At 36.9% G+C, this 24114-nt stretch overlaps 2 long non-coding RNA genes across 3 annotated transcripts; one reads left to right on the forward strand and one right to left on the reverse strand.

The window, feature by feature from the left end:
* Window positions 1-629: 629 nt before the first annotated feature.
* On the reverse strand, window positions 630-18152 carry LOC142601434 (uncharacterized). 2 transcript variants are annotated; one of them, XR_012834991.1, is made up of 4 exons: window positions 17909-18152; window positions 14728-14793; window positions 7205-7315; window positions 630-2690 (listed from the first exon to the last, which is right to left on the reverse strand). It is a non-coding gene; the product is annotated as an uncharacterized LOC142601434 (long non-coding RNA). The 2 variants fall into 2 exon arrangements; XR_012834992.1 differs by lacking the exons at window positions 630-2690; window positions 7205-7315 and adding an exon at window positions 11616-11923.
* Window positions 18153-19223: 1071 nt separating this feature from the next.
* On the forward strand, window positions 19224-20971 carry LOC142601246 (uncharacterized). The gene is made up of 3 exons (XR_012834847.1): window positions 19224-19334; window positions 20232-20350; window positions 20650-20971. It is a non-coding gene; the product is annotated as an uncharacterized LOC142601246 (long non-coding RNA).
* The last annotated feature ends 3143 nt before the right edge of the window (window positions 20972-24114 follow it).

Consider the following 24114-nt stretch of genomic DNA (forward strand, 5'->3'; position numbering starts at 1 on the left):
CATGTAATGCATTTGTCATGATACTAGCACATAACAGAGAGACACAAATATTTCTTCTCCATTTTAGAACCTTAAACATAGTTATTTGTACCTCAGTGTCTTCTGTCTGAAGTCATTCTTTGCTTTAGTCCTAAATGTTCAGTTAATCAGACCCGTTATCCTGATTCTCAGAGATGTTTAATTTCCTTCTCTCATCACCAATTTCTACATTGTGGCAATACCTACAAGGCCTCCAGTTACAAGGACTGGGATTTAGTTACACTGCAGAATCTTAATTCTCCATTGTGGGCAAGACTTCATTTAACTGTGTCTCCTAGCTATAAATAAGAATAGAGATAACAGTACATTTTCCAATGTACCTGCCATTCATATGATGTGTGGCCTTTGCTGATGCATTTCAAAAGAAATATAATCCTGTACTGAACAGGTCAACAGAATAGTCATGACATTACATTAGCTTTCAATACTTGGTTAAAGTATATATGTTCTAAGTAATGAATGAATATACATAGAGTAGATCTACTAGGACCTAATCTGTGGTCAAATAGCAACACAAAAACAGATGACACAGAATAGTCACAGAAGCTCAACTCTTGGAAGGATGACTCATTTTTATCTTATTTTTTTTTTCATTCTTTATTTAAATATTACCTAATGTTCATGAAAACCAGACCTGTTCATCATAGTCAAGGAAATCATTCATGGATAACATTACATTTTAGAAAGATAGTCTCAGGCTGTTGAGAATTCTGAGCATCATCATTCTAATAGTTTTTGTAAAAACTGAAGTAATCTCAGAAAGAAAAGTTCAAAATAATTTTCAGAACTAGTTATGGAAAAGTAGAGGAGACTAATCTCATTCTTCAATTCATGAATGCACATGCCCTCACAATGAGGCTTTTTATTTATACCTCCTAGAAAACAATATACCATCTGCACAAAACATCTGGACAGAGGTGCAATTGGTGCATTACTTTCTACAAAACTAGTTCTTTAGAAACTGGACAACTCACTAATCATCATCTAATTGCAGAGCTGCTGCTGTAAAATGCCCATGAGTGCAAAATAATAACAACTGCATGCAGGAGGCAGATGGTACCACCCAGTCCCACAACATAGAAGCGTCTTATAATCTTCTGAAAAAAGAAAACATTTCTAATTGTAAGGAAAACTATAAAACAGTTGTGCTGCATCCTTTCTGTCTGTCTTTAGTGCAAGGTTCTATTTATGTGTTTAGGAATATGATTGACACTTGTAATTCTTTCATTAGAGAGAGAAACACATACAAGAAAGTCTGTTATTTTAACATTTGAAGTAATATACTCATGCATTTTAATACCAATACTATTTCTGCTCTCATATATCATATATTATACATTAATTTTACATTTGAGGAGATGAGGTAGGGGAAATATGCCTTCTATATTTTGCAGTTTGAAATCATACACTTTAAAACTCTCAGGTCAGCCATAAGATAATGTATTCCTTGTAGACAAACAAGCAGAAAATTCCAAGATGACAGTAGAGCTAGGCATGGCGTTTATTCCAAAGGCACAAATAATTTTAAAAATAACTTTCATCCAAGTAAGCAAAATGTTTTCAGGATATAAACTGGAAGCTTGACCATGATTCAGAGAAGGCTTGTGTCAGCTTGCTGTTTAACTAACATCTGTTTAATAATTCAATGTTTAACTAGTAACCAGAATGGGTAAATGGGGGTTTGGCAGTTGATGTGGAAGGGAGCACCCAGGGGGCCTTGAGCTGCTTCTCAGGGCATTAGGGGGCTGCAGAACACAGCATGGTGGTGGTGGCAACATTGCAGGATGATCCCCAGTGCCAGTAGGATTGGCTGTCCTGGTCTGTCACAGACCTTGGTCTTGGCAGAGTTCCTGAGGCTGGAGGTCTTGGTGGCATCATCCGTGGAGCATGAACACAAATTGTGGAGCAATTAGGCCAAGAGAAGCGATGAGCAGACTGTGTAGCATCAAGGAGATTGACTGGGGGATATGCAGCTTATTTGCAGACTCTGGGGGTGGAGGAGAGCTGTGCAAGCTCATGTTACACAGAACGAGGGGCAGCCGCAGGATATGCTTGAGTGAGTGGAAGGCGTTATGAAGACTCCCATGACAGTTGAAGCTGGAAGCTTGTGACTTCCAGGAGCAGGAAGGTTATTTCTCCACTTGCGGGTGTCACTGACAAGGTATAGGACCATGGTAACTAGAAAGATAAACAAACTCTGCCCAGGAAGCTTCTAGGTCAACTGTGCAGATTTGCAGGCTGGAAACAGTGCCACCAGGAGAAGGTAATAGGTGGTTGTGATCAGAGCCTCCCTTCTTCATCCAGCTGAGGCACTCACCTGCAAAGCTGCCTTGCCAGCTTTGCCTGCCAGAGGCCGAGATCAGCCTCTGTTTGGAGAGACTATCAAGAGGCATCCAGCCCACCAGCTATTACCCCATGCTGCTCATCCATATGAGCTAAAACAATACTGTCCAGAGAGAGCTTGAGTGTGCTAGGAGTGACCACAGGGTTCCAGGGGCCAAGACGAAGGGCATGCAAGCCCAGCTTGTGTATTCCCTGGGCCTGCCAGTGAAGGGGAAAGGTCGGGTAGGAGCAAATGCACTGTGCAGGTCACCATGGTGGTGTGTGGCTGATGTGCCAGACACGGTATGGACTTTTATGACTGGAAAGACCTATTTGAGAAATCAGGATTTATGGGGTAAGATGATCCATTTGACAAAAATGGGGTAGCAGCATCTTCACCAATAGACTTACCAATCTACTGAGGACAACTTTAACCTGAAAGCATTAAGGGATGGAGTTCAAAGCCCAAAGTGCAGAACAGAGGCAAGGAGGACAGTAGAATACAGTGAGATGGAGCATTCTCCCAGACTTCTCCTGAGAAAGCAGCATGACAGGAGGCACATGTCAGGTGCCTGCACGTGAAAGAAAGCAGAACAGGAGATAAAGAGGAAGAATCAGAAATCCATATGAAACTGCAGAGCAGTAGCCTCACTAGGGTCATGGAAAAATGGTGTGATATCTTGTAGACCTGGAGTATAGCAATGGGCACAGACTCGTCAGAGAGTAAACCATTCACTGTGGAGGAAGCCTAGATCACTCGTGCAGGTTAGACACTTCACTTAGAGTGGCTAAGCTACGGAGGGATAAATCCTATACAAGTAGCTAAATTTGAAACAAATCTTTCTCATTCATCCGCGAGGTTTCATCTCTCTGAGTGGTGTTTGATAAATCAAAGTTCTAGAAAATTGGTGCATACTTTGCAGTTTCATCATCACTTTGATATTTAAAACTCTTCTTATGGTTTCATTGCATTGAAAAAGCAGGCCAAGCAAGTTAGTACCCTAGATGTCATTTGTAATATTTCTAGACTAGGTATTTCACCTTTATTGTACTCTTTTCTACTGAGCACATATAATCTGATGAGTGACTCTTTTACAGTTGCTACAAAGAAACAATAAACACTCCTCTGACTAACCAGGGCATCTAATCATCCCTGGCAATCAGAGGATTTGTAAATGTCACTGCACTTTGTCACATCCTTCCAGCTGCCAGTGCAGCACTCAAGTGCAAATTCTCTTGTCTGACCTCCAAACAAGGCACACGAAGCATAAAGGAAACTGAAAGCTGGCATTTTCACACAGAAAATCCTTAATCAAAGTTGTCGAATGTGTTTATGTTGAAGAGAGATAGGGTCCCCAATACATTTTAATTAAAATATTTGACATAGCCCATTTTTTCTACTTCTGCTTCGTATGATTCTACCTGAATAGAATTTTAGGTCCAAGGTTAACACTTTCCTGTGTTCTGTGTATTACTAGTGAGCTTTGTAAACTGTAAGCTTATCATGTTTAGGGACAGACAGAATTGATTTCCTTCAAAAGTGTTTACAGCATATAACCCTTATAACAGGAAGAAAGTGAGCTGTATCATTTGAAAAGACTGCTTAACATTTAATTATTCTCTTTAGCCTTTGAGGGTTTTTTTTTAAATACTTCTTCTCCTACTTTATGTGACCATAGTGTGTTATAAATGACATAAGAAATTTTAAATATTTTTTCTTGTATTGCTGCCAGTATTCTATCACTTTGTGGTTTTTCTCAGAAATTGTGGATAAACAAGCAAACATACATATACTACCATGCTACTTTCTCAACAAAAATAATATGAAATTTTGCTGGATTTTTAATTAACAATTAAATCAACAATTTAGTCTGGCTTTGCAGAAATTCAGTAAATGGAGAGTTTGAGGTCCAAAAGAAACAAACTAGAAACTTCAGGGGAAAAAAACAACACCAAAACAAAAATCAAAAGTACATTTCTAGTGCTGAATTTGTGAGCAAATAGTGATTTTTTTGCTTAAAATGTATCAAAACATTGTGTTAGTATTACACAGTCATCAAAAAAAGAAATTAAATGCCATTATTGACTAGGAAGGAAAAAGAAAACATATTTTTGTATGAATCTATTGCCTGCCTGTCTCTTGCATATTTTTAGAATCTACCTGGACCTTCTACCTAAAAAGTACAGTAGAATCAGAAAGACAGAAAAGGGCAACAAGAATGATCAGAGTAATGGAATAGCTTTGGTATGATGAATGAGCAAATACACTGGGACTCTTCTATAACCTTGAAAAGACAAAACTGAGATTCAATGAAAGATTTTAAAATTATGTGTGGCACAGAGAAGGTGAATAGATATGATTATTCACTTCTCATGATATAAAAACTAGGCGATTTCACATGAAAATAACACTGACAGGTTTAGAACGAAGAAAGAGATTAGACGAGGGACAAAGTAGATATTGGACAAAAAGGGATTAGACAAGTTCAGAGAAGAAAAAAAAAGTGATGTATAGTATAAATAGAAAAAAAAAATACTGTTGTCTTTGTTTTAAAGAACTTATTTACAACTAGAAAGCAAAAAGTATTTGACAGGAGAAAAAGCAGGAAACAAATTCAACAATTAGTTCAAATATGTCCTGTAGGGTCTCTGAATGCAAGTCTTTTAATTGAAGCCTTTGAAAAGATCTGAAGATAAAAAAGGTGCCGTACTGAAAGTCTAGTTAACGTCTATTCTTAAAGCTTGTGCATGTTTTTGTGCAAAGGTGGATTCCAGCACAACCACATCCTCAAGAGTCACATGTAAAATTCTAAATTCTGCCACCTCAGAAGAGGTAATATTCCTTAGAGGCACTGTTCTAAAAGCCAAATGAGATGCACATGTTCAGTGTTTTTACCTACAAATAAGGAGAAACATTTCAAATTTCAAGGCTGAAAAAATGATCTAATACACTAAATCACACTGACTCTGTTCCTGAAGCAACCAGTAACTTTTTTAGTTTTCACTGCAGAGGCCATACATTATTTATGAGCAAGCCAAGTAGCTCTATCTTCAAAGAAAGACCAGAGACTATCATTGACATCCCTGAGAGATGGATTCTTTTTTATTTCTTTTTTTTTTTAATTGAACTATTTATTTAAAGACTTCATTATGAACTTAAGAGCCTCATTTCAAGCACATCAGTTGGAAAATCCTGGTTTTCTCTAGCAGTTTTTCAGCAAGCTGTAGTGGAACCTTGTCAGGTAGAAAGGGTGAAGCCCATGTGATATTTTGTCCTTGATTAGTAGTAGAAAAGAATTTCAAAGAAACACATCTTACTACAGAACTTTTGCCAGTGCAGAAGTGTGAGCTCTGCTGTTTCCATATCATTATAATTAAACTGCAACCCTTTATAGATAAGTACCTTTAGATAGAATTAATATACCCTAATTTTAGCAGTTAAAAAATTAGCATTTAAGCTAATTATCCAGCCTCACTATATAGAGACCAAAGAGCAACACAGGCTCCTTCTAAACCAGTTATTTAGGATTAATTGTCATCTGTGGAATCTTGTCTCTCTCATTGACTGAAAATTGAGAGAAATTATTATTTAGAAGAACATCTAGACCAATACTTAGGTGTCCACCTTCACTAAATCTGATCTAGTCCTGTGGGCTACTTTCATTATTTGTGAAGAAGAATAAGTATCACCAAAAGACAATTTCTCAAAAATAAAAATCAAAAGTAGCTCAAATCAATTACCATCTGCAGATGCCTATTTTTCTGTTTTGACTGTATAAGAAGTCACTAGTTCAGAATTAGACATCTATATTTTAGTATTAAAATTAATCAGATGAATGCCACTCAGACTTACTTTTTTATTACTAAGGTTAAACATACTGAATTAAAGTGCTTCTGAAAAATCTCAGTGTGCCTTTCTTTGCATCTGCAGCTATCTAAATACATTTAGATACTTGACTTCCTAAAACCTAGTCCCGCAAGTAAAATAATGGTATTAGTAATTTTCTACCTCACAAGGATAGTGAAATTTAAAATGCGCTAAAGATTATGAAATAACCATTTCTACAAAAAAAGGGAAAAGACTCAGCATGATAAATCTGCAGAATTAAGGTTTTGTCATTATATTGACTACAACACTGGTGGACACAGTTGTTTGTTATACATATAGTATATAGAAGTCATTGTATTGTCTTAGGATCTTTTGTCTGTCTCTCCAAAATTCAGGCAACACCTTCCTGAAAATAAATGAGGGCTGGCTGTACTTTTAGATGTATACTGAAACTGTATTAATCTCTCTTCTGCATATGAAAAATCATTCCTTTGATACAGAATGACATTGACTTTACACTCTAATAGACATAATAAAAACAATGCTCAGTCCCACTTTGATAGATGTTCCACCCTTCTAAATTACACAGTTCTACCAATCTGTCATTACGGGGGGGGAAGAAAAATCTTTAAAAAAGAAAAAAACCCACACATAACAAACAAAGAAGCTGTTTTATTTGATAACAAATAAGAATTTAGGCCTTTATGATTTTGTACGAATGTCACATTCGTACACATGCTGCAATAAGAACTAGATACTTGGGAGTAGGGAATAATAGGACATAAACTAAGGTGATTCCTCAGGCAGCTATATGTGCAATGGTATCTGTAAAAGCACTAAAAAAGGGAGTACAAAGCAAATAAAAATACAATAGTACCTGACCAGCTTCAAATATATTAGGCAACAAAACATAATTTAATGCAGAAAATAAATACAACATTCCTAATTATTAAAACAAAACAAAACAAAACAAAACAAAACAAAACACAAAACAAAACAAAACAACTTATTTACCTATTTCAAAGGGTATCCAGTGAAATCTCACCATGCACAGACCCTTCTGTGGATTGTATTCTTCTCCCTGATGGTTCTTCATACCTTCTGCTTTTCAGCAGAGCACTATGCCTAACAAGTCATGAGAAATATAGTGAAAACTGAAGGAACAATGGTGGCACTTAACAGTATAAAGGAACTGTACAGACATTAAATGAATTTTAATCTTTTAATCTCTGAGAAAGCTGAACATGAAACTTACCTGAAAGATGGGAAAATAGAGTAGTTTCTCACACCTTCCCACTTTGTTTCAAAAACAGTAATAATGGGTTTAACACCTATTTAAGTGTAAGGGATTTATCTTTTACATCCTGTTGCCACCAAACTACATTTTGGGGTTTTTGTGATCACTCCAGTTTTTTTGAGGGGGAGAGAGTTCGTATCTGTATTTCAGGCTGTTGGTCTGACTTGACAGCAAAATATACATATTAATCTATCAACAGAATTTTAAATGGTTATCCCCCTCCCCCTTTTTTTTTTCTCAGAACTTACTAAAATTTCTTATAATGCACTGAATCCAATGAAAAGACTTTTAGGTATCCAATGTGGAAATTGTTAAAACATTTCAGTAAACATTTTCTTCTGACTGGCCTTTAACACTGTTACTGTGACCCGTTTGGTTGCAGATGGCTTTACTCTCTGTCATGTTACATAGTGTACTGGTACACAGTGCTGATAACACAGGGATGTTTTCGTTACTGCTGAGCAGTGCTTACACAGAGCCAAGGCCTTTTCTGCTCCTCACACCACCCCACCAGCGAGTAGGCTGGGGGTGCACAAGGAGTTGGGAGGGGACACAGCTGGGACAGCTGACCCCAACTGACCAAAGGGATATTCCATACCATATGATGTCATGCTCAGCATGTAAAACTGGAGGAAGAAGGAGGAAGGGGGGGGACATTCGAAGTGATGGCATTTGTCTTCCCAAGTAACTGTTGGGCATGATGGAGCCCTGCTTTCCTGGAGAAGGCTGAACACCTGCCTGCCCATGGGAACTGGTGAATGAATTCCTTATTTTGCTTTCCTTGCATGCATGGCTTTTTCTTTACCTATTAAACTGTCTTTATCTCAACCCACCAGTGTTCTCACTTTTACTCTTCTGTTTCTCTTCCCCATCCCTATGGGAGTGAGCGAGTGAGTGGCTGTGTGGGGCTAAGCTGCCTACCAGGGTTAAACCACCACACATGTATTCCTAACCTTTACTTTGGAGAGTGAGCTTTCGCTTGTGAGAATCGTTTAATCTCCCTGGCCTATCATTCTCTAAGTGGAATGCATGGGAACAATCTGACATCTTTCAGGCTGAAAGAGCAGACGTGATGAATTTCTAGGAATATTACTTGGAAGGTCTGCTAGGCAGTGTGATCTCAGAGACAGGACAGGCTATTGAACTGGGACTCTATACACAGATTGTATTCAATCACTTTCCCATTTGTCTGTAGGTAGCTGTTAAAAACTGTTTCGAATTTGTGATGCCCCAGTTCCCATGTAAGACTGGACATAATGATAATTGCTAATAATACAAACTCTTACAATTCACTGACATAAAGAATGGAAAGCATGATTGTACTCACTACTAATAATAATGAGTACTAAGAGTTAAAAGTTGACAGTAGGTAGATGTATCTTAGGTGAAATAATTTAGATGATTTCTAAAGATAAGGAACAAAGACAACCACATCTTTACAATTGACACTACATTAGCATTTTGTAGGAGTCTTCTCAGAGAGGTTGAAATTAATAGGATGAGTCCTGTACTGCAAGTAAGCCGTATGCTTAAATTCTTGCCTATATCTGGAATGTCATTATGCATTCTTTCACATCTAAAGGTACATCTTTTTTTTCCTACAAAAAGCCAATGTAAAGAAGATTTAATGAACTGTGAGAATGTGAATAGACACATGAAACTAGGTTTGGTTATTTCTCTAGGGAAAATAATCATTAAAAAAAAACCTATTCAAGAAAGTTAAATTACTTGCTTTTAAACAGAATTTGCATAGGATCTTTGACAAATTTTATGTTCTAATTACTGCATTCTGTGAAAATTTGGCATGATACGTCTTTCATAACTAATAAGTTATGAAGAACAGCACATTTAGCAGGAGTTACAAATAACTTTAGATAAATTGCTTTGTTTATAGTGACTTGACAAATTTGGGTCTTGACATCAAGAAAATAAATGAGCCAGATAAACTTTGATGAGAAGGGAGGCTTTTGGTGAGAGCAGAGGCATTTGATATGAATGTTAGCAAATGATAACACTCCATTAAGTTCCAGTGAAATTCCATTAAGTTCAATAGCACTGGCTTAAGTATCAAGCAATTAGTTGTCAAAAGTGAATACCAGGATTTGCTTTTCTGATAATAAACAACCATTATGCACATTTAATTTTTATTAATTTTTCTTTTTAATTTTGGACTTCATAACAAAATACAAGTGTAGCCTTGTGTGTATAGAATGCTATTGTCAGCTAACATGGAGCTGGCCAATTCTTGCCTCTGCATAATTATATGCCAATTCACTGTTTATGGCAGGGGTTTTTCTTCCCCCTGTAGAAATGTACACGCTAAATCTGCAAAAGGAGTGGCAATAGCTGAAATAATTTTAACTCTGTAGCTTTTTAGCTGCTAAGTTAAAAAGCTCGTTGGCCTTGAATATTTTTTTTCAGTATGGAACTTGCTTACTCACTCTCAACAGAAGTTCTGTTTTATGGGTCAGTAATGTATTTCACTCCCTACAGAGCTTAATCAATTGCCACAGAATCTCTAGGCAGGCTATGCTTTTGTGAATTTGTTCCCTATCAGCTCTTTCATTTTAATTCAAACTGAAGAATATAATATATTGGGTATTTTTCAACTGATACTATGGTTTTGGTGGATTTTTCTTTATTTCTTTATTTTTCTCTGAATGACAACCTTGGCTACAATCCTGAAATATTCTCATATAGACACACTCAGTAATTAAGCATGCCATGTATGTACCTAAATAGCAATCATAATCAACCTTCATCGGTAGAGGCTAACTGGATAATTCCAAATCATTCTAAACTTTTCCACACTTCCGAATGAAATCTTGTCTTAATCTAACCACATCATGCTTCTGAGGACTCAGTCACTTATCTGAAGAAAACATTATGTAACAGGAAATTATAATCAGACATATTAATCTTTTCATTAGGTTCTGAACTAGTTACTGACAGGAGGAGAAATATTTCTCTTTGATTAAGTAGGCAGCAGCAGGATAATGTCCTTTAGTCATAGATGATGACACAGGATAAACCTTTTGACAAATTGTGGAAAAATCATCTCATTGTGAATGGAAAGGATGAAAGAAAAGTTTGCATTTTATGCTCTGACACACTGTACAGGAAAAGATGGAGTTAAAGAACTATTATTTTCCTCATGTAACATAGCTGTGTTCATATTAGGAGATTGTAAGTTTTGTACCCCTGGGACTAGAGTGTGAATTCCATCTTTGAGCCTTGGTTGAATCAATATGAGGTATGGGTTTACTCATTGCGACTGTCCCCAAAATATTGTTTCTGGCAATTGCAAAGGTCAATAGACTTTCAACACTTTCCTTTATCCTGCACTTATTCCTGTGTCTGCAGCATGATTCCTTGCTTCACAGTTCTTTAAAGTTAACAAAACTGTCTGTTCACTTAGCATCTTCCTGACAATAGCACAGCAGGAGAAGAGAAAATTTTCTTCATGAGTTTTTCATGCACTCACTGCAATGGAAACAAAGAGGAAGACACCCTTTGGAAGCTCTAATTAATCCTACCTGCAAAATCAGCACCTATTTCTAGTTTTAGCATGTAATCTATTTGTATATAGCTATGGAATTCATACAATTTCCCTGCACCAATCTTTGTTCCTATCTATGTCAAACATTAATATTTACTCAGTCAACCCTACAATTCATTTCAAATAAAATTTAGCCATCTCTCTACACATGACTCAGTTTCTGTCAGCACTTTATCAAAGCAGCCAAATTACACTAAGTTAACACAAGTCGCTGGCCATGACTAATGACTGCCAAATACTACACAGCCCACTTTCTGCAGCTGAGGAGCAGTGGGAGGAAATCTGGCATCTCGTTCAAAATTGATATGCAACAAAGGACTTACCTGTCTTTTTGTAAAGCTGGTTGTATAGCACAGTATTTCTGTTTGAGCTGTGACAGTACATGAACTGGAAGAAGGAACATGTCTGAGTCCTGGGTTTTCTGTTTTCTGTAGTTTCCAAAACATTTTTCCCCAAACCCTGGTGGGTTTTATTCTCTTGTCTTCTCAGGTTCTGTTTTGAAGCAAGGTTTCAACACCACCATACAGTCTGACATTGTTCATATTATTTAACTATGACAGTTTGGGAGCATGCCAAATTTGCATCCCTACCACAATCAGCATACATTTTGGGAGGTAGCATGTGCTATCTCCAAACCATTCTCTTCAACAGTTTGGATGAAGCTATTCTTTTTGTGGGATAGAAGATCTTAGCTGTATGAAAGCATACTATATTGTACTACCTGGCTTGAGGTCTTGAGTAGGATAGATGCAGCCACATTGTTTCCTTCATTCTATTCCAGTTCCTGACATCCCAGTGTTGAATTTTATATCACAGCTATCCAAGATGACTGGAGCAGGAGTTCTCAGTTGCTTAAGGACAGCTAAATTTCTATGCGCTGGGAATGAAAGGAAAAAAAATTATTCTGTTGGCATTATTCAAAATTTCCAACAGTAGCACAATAACTCTTCCAGCTCCGTTTCTGTAAGATAAGTGGAGTGCCCAAACAAATCAAGCTAAAGGGACTCCATGGACCAAGTATTTTGCCCCAGTTTTACCCTCCTTCTCAAGCACTTCTGGTCTGACATGCTAGGCCCTGCTGAAACAAAATGACCAAATTGATGAGATAAAGGAGAAATCAACAGGAGCAATGCTAGTCTTTCCTCCAATCCTCCATCCTGTTGGTAGGGTTGTCTGAGCAACCATCTTTACTACTAGTTTTGGGTTGTTTTCTTCCCCCTTGTATCATAACAGGGACTTTGTTATTTTACGCAGGTATCAGGGCCATAGCCACTCTCTACTAAGACTGATGGATCTACTTCAGTCTCAAGACTATGAAGAGTTTGCCACTAGCAACTAGCGTTGCCAACAGGTCAAAGGAGGTGATCCTTCCCCTTTACTCAGCACTGGTGAAGCCACAACTGGAGAACTGTGTCCAGTTCTGGCCTCCTCAGTACAAGAGATAAATGGACATACTGGAGCGAGGCCAATAAAGGGCTGCAAGGATGATAAATGGATAAATATGAGGAAAGGCTCAGAGAGATGGGACTGTTTAGCCTGGAGAAGAGAAGGCGTGAGGGGAATCTTATTGGTGTATATAAATACTTGAAGGGAAGATGGAACAAAGAGGGAACCAGGACCTTTTCAGTGATGCCCAGTGACAGGACCAGAGGCCATGGGCACAAACTGAAACATGGGAGATTCTATCTGAACATCAGGAAATGCTTCATTGCTGTGAGAGTGATAGAGCACTGGAATAAGTTACCCAGGGAGCTTGTGGAGTCTTATCAAAGTATCTTGTTGCAGTAAGTAATTAAGCATAATGATATTGATATAAAACACCTTTCAGTCAAAATCAAAGAGAGGGTTCAGCAGACCAAGTGCAGTTTAGATTCCAAGCTATTCACTCCTGGTCCTTCTATACTCAGTAGGCAAAGACACTCTGAACATGCAGATCATTTCATCCCAATATAGATGTCTGGATAGATCAGATAAATCCTTCTCTTTAAACATCTATTTCTCTCCAGTGTCTCCAAAACATATTTGAGGTGAGCAACTCAGGGGAAACACTTGCATTGCAGATTCTAAAGGCAGGTGAGATGTGTACCACTTAGAATTTCTATTCACATTTTGTATTGGTTTGTCACAATTACTGTATGAAAATTATCTGTGAAAATCAAAAACCCCAAATATGTAAAATTGGAAAAATAATTATATTGTTTCCAGCAATATGATATAGAGCCATTTCAAGGCTCTTCAGTGTAGAAAAAGATGACCTGTAGTACCTCAAGGGTGAAATGAGTGTTTAGAGAAATGGGCTTTATTTTGCCATTTGATGCTACAGATAGAAGTGACTGCCACTGCTGGTGATGGGAGAATACTTCCCATAAAATTACTTACCATTTTGTCCACCCCAAACTTTAGAGGCATCAGTAGAAAGGACAACTAAACTTTTTGCATTCAATTACTAAACAGAAATAGGAGACCAACAGCATGGTCTCTTACCTGGGATATCCTCTCAGTTTCTGGCAGTCTACTGTTCTGGGCAACAACCCAGTTTGTCTCCTCCAAGACACAACTCTATAATAATCTACAAGCATGTTGAATGAACAAGACCAGTGAGTGAGTGCTTGCAACCTCAGAAATCAAGACTGTGCTTGAACCAGTGATCTTTAACATACCTTTGAAGTAGTTGGTTACCTGCCCTGAGACTCTTTGCACTTACCATGTTATGAGAATGATCTTGAAGTAAAATAAGGCAATTTCACACTGCCTGGAAACATTATTGCATTTTATACACATACTATATACTTTTAATTAGCTAAATCTAGACATTCATATTGTATGTATTATATATGAGAAGTTAATTATGTCTTATGTATAGATATTATATATTTATGTATTATACATATATGCATCATATATATTATATATATGTACATACTTTTAAAATTGACTAATTTATTTTCTAGACTTTTATGTTTACATTTTTGTCCTTGTGTTTAGCAGCTGTATTCAATAATGACAGAATAGTACACATTGGGTTTTGTATCATTTTTTCCAGCATTTGCATTATCATGTCTGTATTTTATTTGAATTTTAATTATTGTAGTTTTGCCCTAGTCAGCAGCTCAGCCGTGCACAGCCACTCGCTCACTCCCCCTGGTGGGATGGGGGAGAGAATCAGAAGGGTAAAAGAGAAAACTCATGGGCTGAGATAAAGACAGTTTAATAAGTAAAGCAAAATCCATGTGTGCAAGCAAAGCAAGACAAGGAATTCATTCACCACTGCCCATCAGCAGGCAGGTGTTCAGCCTTCTCCAGGAAAGCAGGGCTCCATCATGCCCAACAGTTACTTGGGAAGACAAATGCCATCACTTCGAATGTCCCCCTCTTCCTTTTTCTTCCCCCAGCTTTATATGCTGATCATGACATCATATGGTATGGAATATCCCTTTGGTCAGTTGGGGTCAGCTGTCCCAGCTGTGTCCCCTCCCAACTCCTTGTGCACCCCCAGCCTACTCGCTGGTGGGGTGCTGTGAGGAGCAGAAAAGGCCTTGGCTCTGTGTGAGCACTGCTCAGCGGTAACAAAAACATCCCTGTGTTATCAGCACTGTTTTCAGCACAAATCCCAGCCAATACCCAGTACCACAGTAAAAGATTAGTCCAGAAGAAAAGATTTCTGCATAGGTTTTAAAATACCTGATATTTTCCTGTGTTCCTCTTTTCAAGTTTTATTAGCTTAATTTTATACTTAAGCCTTGATATCTAAGAAAACAAGAGAACAATAGGAGAAATAAAATAACTTTAATAACTCAATTTTACCATTTTATAATAATCCCTTTTAGAACAACAAAAGATGATCTGTTTGGAACTATAAAGTGTGTAAATTAGTAGTCATGTCTCTGCATGACTACATAAGAAACAAAAATTACTGGACAATACAGGTCTATTAATGTGTAACCTACAAACAAAACAAAACCTACCATGGCATGTCTCATAGGTTAACAAAAGTTTAAGACAAGAAAAACCCTATTATTTCTTCCTTCCTGCCAAAGTGAGATTGTTCCCCACGGTATCATTTTTTAGTGGTTTGCCCAGTCTCATTTTAAATTATTCTAACAACGGGGCTTCCACTACTTCCCTTAGGAAGTGTAACCATAGATGACAATTTGACATTCACATTACACTCTAGTCCCTAGATGACACAGTTCAGTGTTATATGACATAAGATTTATTGTGATGGACTCCAACATTTGACAGGCTCCAGTACAATGTAATGTGCCATGAATGGGTGATTTAAACAATGTTTAACAAAACTGCTATAGCTATAAAGTAAAGGTGGTTGAAAACCATAGGAAAATAAAATAATAAAATAATAAATAAAATAAAATAAAATAAAATAAAGTAAAATAAAATAAAATAGTGACCTTTTGGTAGCAGTGATCAGTGGATTTAGACATGATCATATTGTAAACAAACACTACAAGTAAACAATAGGGAAGCAAGAGGAGCTGAGCAGTCAGGAAACCAGTGGAGAGAAAACAGAGGAATGTGATTGGCACAAGTGTACTAGTGTAACAGCTGTACTAGTTAAAATGAACAAACTTTGTGGGAGTCTACCTCATATAGAGACTAAAGAAGACAGGCATGTTCATGCATATAGCTAATGAGCTAGAAGTTGGAAGCTGCGGATCACAGAATACTGTTTTTGCCACAGGACTGATTTTATAATATATGACAGCTCTTGCAGTAATCTAATCTAATCTAATCTAATCCCTATAAAAACATGCTTTCTTCTTCAGCCTCTTCTGCAGTTTTATCTCTCTTGTACCTTGGCAGCCAATCCTCTACTGTGTCTGCATGGTTTGTAATGATTACCCAAGAAGTCTTTGGAGTCTCAGGCTATAAATAGGATCTGTCTTGTCCTTATGGTTTGCAAATCACTTCTTCCACCTGAGCAACTCATTCGTCTTCACATGGAAAAAACAATTTTGACTTCTTACAGAAAATGAAACATATGACATTCTTTACAGGTCACAGCCACTGTGCAATAAGGCACAGATACCAGTGGTTCAATCACTTACCAGAATGTATATTCTTACAATGTTACCCTACTGCAGCTAGACTCTTCCTCAGTTGCCAGAAGGTGAAAGACCCTCCTGATCTTATACTGTCCCTTTACTTTACGACAGTGGAGGAATGTCAGTTCCAACAGTCAAAGACACAAAGGAGAATGAGGTTGCAGAGCATCATATTTTCCTGGCTTTATCCCCTCAGGCTAGGAAGTGAGGTATCCATTTAAAACAAAGTCAAATGGAAGACTTTTTTTGGCACAAGAAAAAAGCAAAGTATAAACCAGAATCAATATGCTCATGAAAAATGTCTTTTCTCGTTCTGTTTCTGCACCTCTTGTTTATGAACTCTAGGTGATACCGGGGATTATTTTTGTTGTGCTTAAAGTGATAATATATCCTTTTCTCTTTTTCTTTTTTTTTTTTTTTTTGGGGGGGGTGTTATAAACACACAAAGTATTTACACTGAGGAGTGTTCTAAGAGACCTACGTTTTGCTGACTACAAACTGTATAAGGTTTACAGAGAATCTGAAACAGCAAATTTTTGCATTTAAATTTTATATCATTGCTCTCTACATTTTGTTTTGAAGGATGTGCTTAAGTGTTAATTTTTGTAAACTTGGATTTGAATAAAATATTGAATCAGTGATTTTCAAAGCAAGTAGTACGCCTTATAAATGTCAGACTGTAGATCTGAAGAACATTAGCTCAAAAAACAATATGCAACACATTTATTTTATCAAAACCAAGAATGCTTTACATTTCTATTAAATGTCTTCTGTTAAAGAGTGCACTACAGCTCAAGCAAGATGTTACAAAATATCTATTTTAAGAAGGAGTTATGTCTTAAAAACTGTGAAGATGTTCTGCTCAGGAGTAAGAAGGAATCCAGAGGTGTTTAGTCAGTCATAAAAATACACTCTAAAACCAGTTTGCTTTCTCTCACTTCCCTTTGCAAGGAAAAAGTATCCCACTTTTCTAAAGCTTAAAAATGCCTGAAAATGGTGTGGATTGATGTTTTGGTTTTTTTATTTCTTTTTATTGAGAATACCTATCTTCTATAAATGCTCAAAACTCCTAAAAATTGTAAGTTTAAGGCCTAAAACCAGTTTTCGGGGGGATGTTATTTACTTTTGTTCAGTTTCTCTCACTATTACAAACATCTGCTTATTTCTTACATAGTCAGGTAAGTTACTTTCTGGCAATCATTTCCAAATATTCTTTCAAAATAAGCCTTATACAAGTTAATATAATTGTTATATGCCTTACATTTGATAATGTCAAGATATTTCAATATCAAAACTGAATACTAATGTAAGAAGCAATATGACTAGGAAAATTACACACAATGGAGATTTAGTTCATTTACATTTCTTAAGGAATTATGTCATCAAATGTAGTAAATCAAAAACAGTTTTAGAGTTAGGCAATAAGAGAAAAGAAATTATGTAATGATGTTTCAAATTTTAAAACTCTCCTTAAAAATTATGTTTAAAAATACATTCAAAGACTAAAGTGGTCTTTTTAATAGAAATCAATGGTTTCCGATCCCATTTATAACCAACTTTTAATGCCTTAAGTTTGGCTGGAAAAAAAGAGAGATCTCAGCAGTATTATGTATGATAGAAAAAATGCAACGCATATAAATTAATAAATTGCATATTAATAGGTTGAGACATTATTACCAAGACCAGCTCCCCAAGGCACTGAATTAACAAAAGAATAACCTTCTGAATGCAGCCAATCTTGGGAAGATACGTGTTTTTTCTTTAGCAAGAAAATGAGATAGGAATAAAATATAACTAACTTGTTCACCACTGAAACTTGTTAACTATCTGACCACTTCACTGCTTTCATTTCAGGAAAATAAAAAAAAAAATAGAGAGCAAATTGATGAACTGAATGCAATGAAGAAGCAGCAGTTTTCCGACTTCGCGTTGCTTCTTCATCATGAGTGGAACTGATCTTGCAGCCTGTGTTGCTAGAGGCTGAAATGTACGTTAAGAACAAGATCATTTGATACTCCTTCCAAAAGCTGACGTACCTGATGCTTGATCAGATGCAGCTCAATCACATAGAAATATATTAGTCATACCATATAATCTTGTATTTTAATATTAAAAAGACACTGTAACTTGGAAAAAAAAAATTCTTCCTTCAAAAAAATAAGATAATTATTTCTCCATCCTTGAAGAGGCAAAATATTATATTCTTGATAAACAGAAAGCAAAAGCACAATTGAAATTGTATTTAAGATACTTCTCATTAATTTGTCTGTCTCCAAATAGTCTCCTGACTGCATAGAAAAGTATTTTTTGTGTTGTCATATGGCTTTCCTGAGATTGCTCACTTCAATGAAATTCAGAACTGGTCATGTAAGTTGTACTCACCGTTTCTAGAAATGCAGGCTTTCATCATCAGTGCTAAGAAATACTTTCAGAGATAATTTTTAAGATTTACCCTAATAAACTTTATTTATGTAGAAAATCACTCTACATCATTGAAATTATTTTTTTTAAAAAATAAGTTAATTAAGAGTCTATCGCTGGAAAATTCTCTTTCCTTACTGGTTCTATTACTTGCAATTAAAACAACTGTAGACCTATAAAGTGAGCTTTTCTAGTTCCTTCTACAAATTCCAATTCTGTGTCATGGTGGTTCTTTTCTGAACCTCAATATATAAACCAACAAAGTTCAGAATAAAACTTAAGAACAATCGTGCAATGAAAATTTAAGCATTTTAAATCTGAGTATTTGAATATGTATACTGGATGATTTCATGCAGACTGTTTTGAAAGCTGGGTGTACAGACTGGAGCTAAATTACTGTATAAGGAAATGACCAAATATTCTCAAGAAGTTACTTCTCCAGTAACATACAGCTTGGCCTTCTAACCTTCACTGAGGTTATTCAGGATCAAAGAATGTAAAAATAGAGTAATGCATCAGGCATTCTTTTTTTTAATAGTTACATGAATAGTGGGTTAGAATTCAACAAGTAAATATCTAATTGCAAAGTTGTCCAATGTTGAACAAATGTAGATATTCTGTAGACATTCTACTAACTATTCTCTGAATTCCAGTTCCTTGTTCTCTGGGGCAGAAACTGTGGGTTCTCTGTATTGTGTACTGTCTAACACAAATAGGAATAGGTGGTTTATAAAAAATACACCAGTGCACAGGCTACAGTGCAAGCCCTGCATTAAAGGCAAACATTTATACACTGGATGCAAGGTAAAGAATGAGTTTAAAATTTATTTATTGGCTAAGAGTAAATTATGTGAATAACATATAGTTCTTGGATATCCATTCTTCTGTGTAGTCCGTTTTCTTCATTCTAGTACTTACTGCTGAAAAGGTTACTGATTATCTGCATTAAGACAAACAGGAAATCTTAATGTTTTCTTTTAATTAACTGCTTTTTCCCAGTATTGCTTAATTACTGACTTGAAAAGAAAGAGAATATTGTCTTTCTCTCATTCTCCCCCTTTTGTAAATTGTCTTTGTTGCACCCTTTTGCACTCCTGGAAATTACTGCATACCGATTTATTTCCTTTGCTAATCATATTTCTGACTGCTCATGCCTTACTTAGAACTTTCTTCTTTACCTGAATAATTATATGAGGGCAGAATCATTGCTTGGAGCTTGCCTAAGGCATCGCATCTCAACACAGAGGATTGCCTGAGCCCTAGTTTTACCGCATTATGCATTCTCACTGCAGAACAGAGTATGTTCAGCCAGATTCCTCCGTTCAGCCACTACAGCGTTCAAAAACCCAGAGGGTATTTTCTTTGCTTTCACTCACTTCCTTTCCATTGTTGTTCTTTCACACTTCCTTTCATTTCATTTTGCTTTTGCTTTTGAGCAATGCCTTGATCAAACTATCTAGGAGTTCATTAGATTATAAATCTTATTATTGTTTTAAATAACAGGCCCTGAGCACTCTCTTCTTTTTGAGTCTCAACACAATAGCTTTCTGTGTTATCAGCACTCTACCTTGAATCACAAACTCATTGAGCATCAAAATAGAATTTGCAGTGAGGAGTCTCACTCAATTTGAGTTCAAAAGTAAATGCATTTATGACCACTTACTGTCTATCTTTTTTTTCTTATTTTACTTCTTACCTAAGTGTATACATACATGAATACTCACTTGAACCAACACTGTGTGAGAAGAGAAATTAAGTAGAAAAAAAGAAGAAAACTAACAAATATAGACTTTCTTGCTCACTCAATAAATTCAAACATGGTAAGTACCAGATTATTCCTTATATATTTTTTCTATTATTTGACGCATTCCCTTTAGATGACATGTGTTTTACTGTGTGAGCAACATTAACAGTCAGAAATGCAGCACAAAACCTGTTGATGCTCCTAGTAAGATGGATTTGCTGCTGATGGCAGTGATGTTAATTGCACAGTAGTTGTTTTCTCATGGAAGCACTGAAAATATGCCCAAACCTGTGCATTCAACTTCATGGCCTTTTCATCTATGAAAAATCTTGCTAAGTTTAACTAGGATAACTCTTAATTTTACCTATCTTTCAGAAGCAGTTAATGAATTCATGACTATACTCTAGACTGCAGGAGAAGACAGTAACGTAATCTATGCAGAACAACTTTTGGATAAAAGCTCCACCAAAGATGATTCAAACACAGTTAGGAACAGTATCCAGAAATGCCTTAGCACATAGACTTATTGTAAGACAAGTCACCAAAAAAAAGGACTCTTTCTAAAATGGAGCTCATGCAATCTGGCAGCCAGCTTGGATGCTGCCTCCCTTTCTTCTTCCCAGTAGCATCTTTCAAGGATCTACACTATCCCTGCTGATATGCAGTTATTAAAAGACAGTGTGGTTCAAATGTTAATGTAAACCTAACTAAGTCTTTCCATAGCCATTAGCAACACAGGATTGTGCGTAAAAGAAATAAATACTTTATCAAGTGACAAAAATAAATGAGTTTTCTTGTATAGCAAGCATTTTTCAGTCTGAAAGAAAAGCAATGAAATTCAGACCTAAATGCCAGACCTATATGATATTTTTATGAAGTTTATCAGTTAGATTATTGAGAGAAAAAAAGTAGATTGCACACTTGAAGTGGGAAGGATTGAAATAAAGGGAGAGATGAGGTGGTTATTTTCTATGACAAAAGGAGCATGACTTTTTAGCATACACCACAGGACAGGATGCAGAGCATAAGAGCATTAACAGGTAGAATGAGAAAGTGTGAGAAAAAGATTATGATATGCCTGAAAATCACAAATTCATCAAGCCTATGATTTGGCATTCACGGGAGTGATCTGTTTGAGATCCCAGGATCACCTTCCCAAGACTTTGTAGCTCTCTCTTAAGACTGAGAGATTGGTGGTTGAGTGATTATTTTTTCAAGATGTAATTTTCTACTGATAAACAGCTGATCCTTCAATCGAGATCACTTGTGTGAGCATGTCAGGCCTGGACTGTGATGCCAACCCCAGCACCACCAGGGTTTGGCAGCCAGGGCCATTCCCTTGACTGCATGGCTGCATTTTGGCTCTGGCCCTCACCACTGCACTTGGCTATGCCCTTCTGCTTTCTACCATGACTTCCCTGCTGGGCGTTGGACCCGTGTGCCACAGCAGGGGGGTCTGCCCTTGCAGGGCTGTGACTAACCCTGGTCCACCAACCTGGGCCTGCTCTGCTCTCTTTGTGGGGTTAGGGGCCTGCGCTTGAGGTGAGGGTGCCCTTAGCTCCCCACACCCCTCTCTTGCCCCTGGCCAGCTCCCTGCCCCACAGCTCCTTGGCAGGCAGCATCTGCTTGTCATAAGGGAATGGGGATTGTTCCAGCTGAAAATATGTCTTTCTTTTCCCACCACAGTAGCTGGCTTAGCAAATAATATCAGCTCTCTGGGGAGATCTTGCCTTTTTTACATTCCTAGATAATCAGTACCATAACAGCACTGCCATACAACATCATTTCTTTAGATATTTCTCTCATGGCTGCATCACATAACCAAGTCAGTGCTGAGGCATTTCAGTATGTCACTTTTTTATTCAGCTTTGGCCATCAGCCTTTCTCTTGAGGCCATTGTAGAGGGTTCATTCTCCCAGCCTGAGTCTGAACCACTTTTGTTTCTCTTCGGGTCCCTGTCCTTTACCCTGGACTCAGAAATGCAGGTCATTGTTCTCTGCTCCCCCGACCCATAGGTGTTAGGCAAGGCCATCAAAGCCTAACCTAAGAGACCTTCCTATGGGCATTTGTAGGTCTGTGACTCTTCCTCTGACTGTAACAGACTTGCCCAGCCTCTAGACACTTGTCACATTTTTGCCTGATCACCAATTGCATCATAACAGACATCACCTAAAGAACAGAGCAAAACCTTGATAATAGAAAAAAGATTTGTCAGAATACTTTGGGCCAAATTAATTTCCAGGTCTTCTAGCATTGAATTCAACATTTGCTTTAGGGCTGAATTTGTTTCTATCATTTAGTGACTAATTAAAAAGACAACTTACAGCATCCCTAAAATGTCATGGTGAAGGTGCCCAAGCATCCTCCTGGAAGCTTCTTCATCATGTCATCGCTATGCTTCAGCAGGGATGATCTCTCAGACAGTGTATGGACTACTTGGAATCCAAAGTAATATTTTTCCCCCAACCTGCTATTACTCTTTTGTTAAAATTGATGCCCATGAGACATATTTTACAAGACTTGCCAATCTCCCAACATACTATGGGAAACAAACCAAACAAACCAGAAATGACATATATCAGGAAAGAGAATAGAGCTCATAGGGAATGGGTCATAAAGTTGAAGATTTGAGACTTGATGTAAATACCCTGAAAATCTACAGCATATTTAAGTACATGAAAAAGTGGTCTGTGTCAGCAAGCATTTTGTTTCAGGAAATGACAGAAGGGAGTCATAAAGTTTGCAAAGTGCTGCTGAAAGGGAAAGCAGCCCCCGGTGCCAAGCAGATAACTGATGCTTAAACAGCTGTTAAATGTTATGTTCTAGACTGCAGCCCTAATTTGCCAACTAGAGAGTATTAATAATAAAAAAATATTTGCATGTTTATACATTCTTTCAGCTAAGGATCTCTGTGTTTGATGTGCACAATGCAATGGAGCTTCAAAATGCATTAGTAATACATGCTCTTCATGTAGACCAAGAAATCAGTTTTATATAAAATAGTCAAATTCAAGGTCACACAGCCAGCAAATACTAAAAAAAAAAAAAAAATCAGAATTAAACTCCTTGATTTTCTATATTGCATTCCTGTGCAACAAACAAAAAATGGCAGCAATGTATTATCCAAACAAGAGACCACTAGGATGGAATGTGGTGACCAAGTTACTCTTGCAAATGTGGCATTTAATCCCTAGGTGTAAGTTTTTCAGCTTCGAATGTACTCAGAATCCCAATATTTTTATAAAGCATCTGGGTTTATTTGTATACCTTCCCTGTCAGATTATTTTAATGGCCATTTCTTCTGTCTGTCTGTGTATTTATTTCTTACAGTTGTATTTTATTGGTAGCAATAACAATAATCATAACAGGGTACAATTAAGTATTTTTTTTGTTTTCCCTAACTGAACACCGTCCTCTATGTATGCCTTCCTAAAAGTATTTAAACACCCTTAATCCTGATTGACATACTGGTTTAATTGTTTTAAGATCAAGAAGTTGTCATATATTATGTGATTTATGTTGGTGGTCTTTTCAGTTACAAATTCTCCTTCCCTGTAGATGAGATCCATCTGACATGACCTTAGCTAAAAAATTTAGTTATATACAGAGAAGAAAGTCAAGAAAGAGGATGAGGCGCTTCCCCAGGAGAAGTCACCCCACCTATCTAAGGACCACCTCTCAGGCCCAAGTCTTCATGATTTTAGAGAAAGCTTAAACAGCCAATGTAAATTAAACTTTTAGATGATTATGGTAGGTGAGATGAATTCTACCTTAATTTTCCAATTAATCTGTAGCAAAATGAGACGCATTCTCACTTTTTCCCTCCAAATGATATCACAA

The sequence above is a fragment of the Balearica regulorum genome, chromosome 3, assembly GCF_011004875.1.
Source record: "Balearica regulorum gibbericeps isolate bBalReg1 chromosome 3, bBalReg1.pri, whole genome shotgun sequence".
NCBI lineage: Eukaryota > Metazoa > Chordata > Aves > Gruiformes > Gruidae > Balearica > Balearica regulorum.